At 31.3% G+C, this 4,887-nt stretch overlaps 1 protein-coding gene across 13 annotated transcripts in view; it reads left to right on the forward strand.

Annotated features, from left to right (window-relative positions):
- The window catches only part of LOC108974917 (disks large 1 tumor suppressor protein), a 105,263-nt gene that overhangs the window by 94,406 nt on the left and 5,970 nt on the right, over window positions 1-4,887 (forward strand). The gene's annotated exons all lie outside the window — the stretch shown is intronic.

A 4,887-nucleotide genomic window follows, 5' to 3' on the forward strand; every position in this document is an offset into this window, starting at 1 on the left:
TAATAAAATAAGTATATTCAAGAGTGACAACATAAAAAAAATATTAGAAATTTTTCAAAAAAAAAAAAAATTGTTAAAGCAATTTTGAATTAGCAAGTGAATTGTTTAAAATAATATAATTACCGTTAACAGTTTTAAGTTTGTTTAAGCAACAAAAAAGCAAAGCAAAACAAGCAGCAAAGCTTAGCAATTTAAAAGCTTACCCAAAACAAGAATGTATGTTAGCTTTTGTGTCGAAAAAGTTAAAAAATAATTTAAAAAAGTAAAAAAGCAAAAAAGAAGTATTAAAAGTCACAGTAATTTAAATGAAAAAGTAGCAACCAAATTTAAGCATATACATTAAAGAAAGAAAGTATTAAAATAACAGTATTTTGTTCTCTTAATTTCGATATTTATATGATATATACATATATATATATATATACATGTAATTTTTACCTTAAAACGTCTTTTTTCTGGTTTGTTTCGTTCGTACGTTCGTTCGATTGTGCATTTCTTATGAAACATACTATTTCGTTTACTTTACTCTTAATTCCACCACTCCACACCACTCTACACTACACACACGTGTTTTTGCCGTCGCCCCATGTTCCGTTACAGCGCAACGTTTAAAATAGTATTAATTAAAAAAAAAAAAAAAAAAAAAAATCACAAATTTATTTTTCCAACAACATTATGCTGAAAATACGTTTTACACTACTTGCGTTACGTTAACGTTATGTATTGGCTTGTTTTACTTGTTTTATGTTCTGAAACTTTGCGTGCTACAGCTGCTTGTTTAAATTTAATTGTTTGTTGCTCATTTCCTTAGCGTTTTGAATTTTGTAGTTGAAATTTTTTTCGAAAACTATCCAACTACCCAGTTCCTGAAGAGAAATTCCCTTTAGTTTCATCTTTTGTTTCCCTTTTTCTGTTTTTACGGTAGTTCCTGAACATTTTGTAGCTTTAGCTGAAAATAGCTAAATTTACTTTGGTCCTATGAAATGTTAAATAAAAACTTTAAACATTTTTATATTGTACTTTCACATTCGTTTGACGTTTTCTAACCTCTTTGCTGTTTACCCTTATTTTGTACTTAATTTTGGCTTTTACTGCGATTTTTTTACAATAATTATTCTTCGTTTTACAATTCCGTCTTTTTTAACCGATTTTGACCAGTTAGTTCCTTCGTATGTTTATTCGTTCCTTCGTACGTTTGTTGGTTTCTTTATTACTTCGTCCGTTGTTCCTTCGTATGTTTATTCGTTCCTTCGTACGTTTGTTGGTTTCTTTATTACTTCGTCCGTTTGTTGTTCCTCATATTTTCTCTCGTTCCTTGCTCGTGTCTCCAGACCAAATTCAAATCACCGTACCACCAACACCACCACCGCTACCATCACCACCACACCCTTCGCCATCAACGGTCCATACACCAACTCGCTGTTACGTACACATCCAGCCTGTACCGTTAAACTTGTACAATCACACGTAGTTGCATTCCGTTCGTTTACTTTTACGTTTTACTTTGAATTTTGATATGCAAGTCAGCAATTTGCAACGACGCATAAATTTTGTCTCTTGCCTACTTTTAGGCTGTATCACCTATATTTTTTGTCTTCTCGCCATTTTGCTTTTGATACATACATACTTGAGACCCACCCACCTTTTGACGCATTCGCTCGCCCGTTACTTCGTTTGTCTAGTATGTAGTCTAGTCTAGCATCTAGCAATCTTGTTTGTAGACCCCCCTCACCCTATTTTAGGTTCTCAAAGCATCCACCAACAATTTCTTTTTACCAAGTACCAACAGCAAAATCGTATTGCCGTCGCATTCTAGACAATGTACACTATTTTCATTTTCCTTTTACTTATTTCGTTCTCCATTTTTGTTTATAACTCCGTTGTTTTAATTGCTAATTGCATTTGGTATGAATTGTTTTGCTGTTGTTGTTGTTCTAATGTATTGTAATACCTCCAATATTTTAGTGCCTATACCTCGTATTTGTTAATGATCTAAATGATGTCTTGAGACCATATACTGCCCCGACTATTCGGGGACTCTCTTGCTGGAGAAGTAGTTTTTCTAGGTTAAAAAAATCGTATGTCTTCCATTTTGTTTAGTGTAAAATATATAGTATAACCTCGAACTGTGTATTTTAAGAAAATAGTGAGCTTGAACTCAATTGAAGTTTTTTTTTTTTGTTTTCAAAACCAAAATAGTTTGGGGTTTTGTGTAGGCCAATGTAACTTGAACTACATAAGACACGATTTATCGGTTAGTCAATTACAGCTGCATTAGACCTTAGTGTGACATGTTTTAGCCGTATGCCAATAAATAGTAGAACTATTTCATAGTATGAGTTTTAAAATTCCATGTAATATTAGTTCATATTGAGAATAATAAGAAACTGTAGAAATCATATAGAAAATTATTACAAATTGGTTTTAATAGATGATAGATTTATGTTGATGTCAGACGTAAGTCTATTAATGAAGCCAAAACAAAAATTGAATTGTGCTAGGATCGTTTTTAATTTTCGAAAATTCGTATATTTAAAAAAAGTATTGTTAAAAAAAAGTATTTCGATAATAGAAGGAAACCCATTTATCTTAAAAATAATATTTTGAAAAAAAAAAAACACTTTCGACAGTTATTTTTCTTTTTTTATGTTGATTCAAAATCGGGTCCTAAAGGACGACTACTCCTCATGGTCCTAGCAACTGAAAAAAAGGAATAAGAACTAGTTAGACTATGACACGTGATCACGCCTTCTCTCATTGCCATTAAAATAATTTCAGTTCAAGTTCAGACCTTTGAACTCGGCATCCAATATCTACCTACCGCAAATTGATTGATTGAATTGCTTCAACACCAAATTATCAAATTAAAACAAAATCTCAAAAATGTATTTCAATAACTTAAATAAGTTCTAGAAGCTAACAATTTCTCACAGCGTTCTGAAAGTGAACTACTGCAAAAATTTATTGCTTCAATTTAAAAATGTCCTTTTTTATTTGCTAAGTTATTGGCTTGAAACTATGCTACTAAGAAACCAAACCACTTTGGCACATTTGTTGAAAAGTATTCGAAACGAAAAAGTGAAGCCGTTATTTTTAGAACTAGAAAGAAAGAAGTTATATTAAATTATTTGCTAAAAAACCGACTAAATACCAACTGTCCTCGATTTGCCTTTCAGAGTAGCAAAACGAACCAACTAAACCAGCTGTTCGCGCCAACACTTCTCCGACACATGCGCATTTGTGTTGCACTGTTCTCTTTGGTAGTGAAATACCTCCTTTAGGCCAAACAATATTTTGCTATTTTATACATGAGGTTCAATGTTAAACTGTCCTAAAAAACTATAAAACAAAGTTCTTTGCATAAAGGATAGTGGTAATACCACTTTAATGTGGCATCCGCATACTTTTATATCGCATTCAACTTGATAACGAACAGCGAAATGGCGTATCGAAGAGAATATTGCATTTTGCAAGCCAAAGTGAAACAAATTAAAAAATTTAAATTACCACCCTAGTGTTGCAACACATTCAATATATCTTGGATTAAGGGTTACGTGGGTTTTTTCTTATATAAAAAATGAAGAATTTTTACAAACTACAACTACAAACATACATTATTAACAAAAAAATTCTGAAATTGTTGAAAAAAAATGTTTTCAAGTCGGCCACTGTGACGCCGGTAACCCCTCGGAAAAAAGATGCGCCAGTGTTGACACGATAACTCCTTATACGTTCATCTAAAGTGAAAAATACGTGTTTTAGTTAAAGTATTAACTTAGAACTTGGACGAGGAAAAAAACTGAAAATTGGATTTTTTGCAGACATTTTTATAAAAAATGAAAATTGTGCGAAATATTTTTTTGCCAATAGTTGTAATTGAAAAACAAAAAATACTTCGTCCAAGCCTTTAAGAACTGTGTTTCAAAGACTCATGTAAAATTTCATGAAGATCAGTTGAGTAGTTCTCGAGAAATCTAGCCAACCGACTTCGAAAACACAGTTTCTAGAAAATCGCGTTTAAAGACAGGGCACTTACACTGCCTAGCCTCGAACGCACTAGTCCTCAAAGCTATATCTCCGAAACTATTACTTGGTTCAACGTGAAAATTTAGTACAATGTTCTAGAGGTGTTGTAGAATTTACTAAAATTCAATTTTTTGAAACCCGTAAATCCATGTAACCCCTTTAAATCCAGTTTGGATGTGTGGTCAGCAAAATACCTATATCCCCGAAAATAATTTTGAATTTTGAAAACTCGTCGTTCAGACATGTTCTTGAAAACTATAAGAAAATAAAAACATGATTTTTTTTTTATTTCTAGTCCCGATTTTTTTCTGAGAAAACTTATATATTTATTGAGCCAACAATTTCTACACATATTATGGTACCCTTTAACTGTTTTTTAAGACTTGTATTACTAAAAATGTTTATTTGGAAAGGAACTATAGCCGATCTCCGGGAGCTCCTCCCAAAAAAAAAAAAAAAAAAAAAAAAAAAAAAAAAAAAAAAAAAAAAAAAACGTTGTGCGGTGACCACTATATCTCTGAACTGAAACAAAAAACCGATTTTTAACCAAAATTTCGGATTGAAATTGTTTATATAAAAAAAAATATTTATTGAGTAAACAAATTTTTATATTAGTTACCAAAAAATATATTTAAGAAGCCCGTGTTAAAATTTAAAACTCGAGTCATGTTGGTCACCGACTTTAAAGACATAATTTTTTTAAAAACCCGTTTAAAGTTTGGAATATGCACTTCCAAGCACTCTGAAACGCCTTTTCAAATTTATGTGTAACTTCGAAAATATTCACCGGAACGATATTACATTTCTGCGTGTATTCTAAAATACATATGTTTATGTCCAATAAAAAAAAATAATAAAAAT

Source organism: Bactrocera latifrons, unplaced genomic scaffold, assembly GCF_001853355.1.
Source record: "Bactrocera latifrons isolate USDA-ARS-PBARC rearing strain unplaced genomic scaffold, ASM185335v1 scaffold_6, whole genome shotgun sequence".
Lineage (NCBI taxonomy): Eukaryota > Metazoa > Arthropoda > Insecta > Diptera > Tephritidae > Bactrocera > Bactrocera latifrons.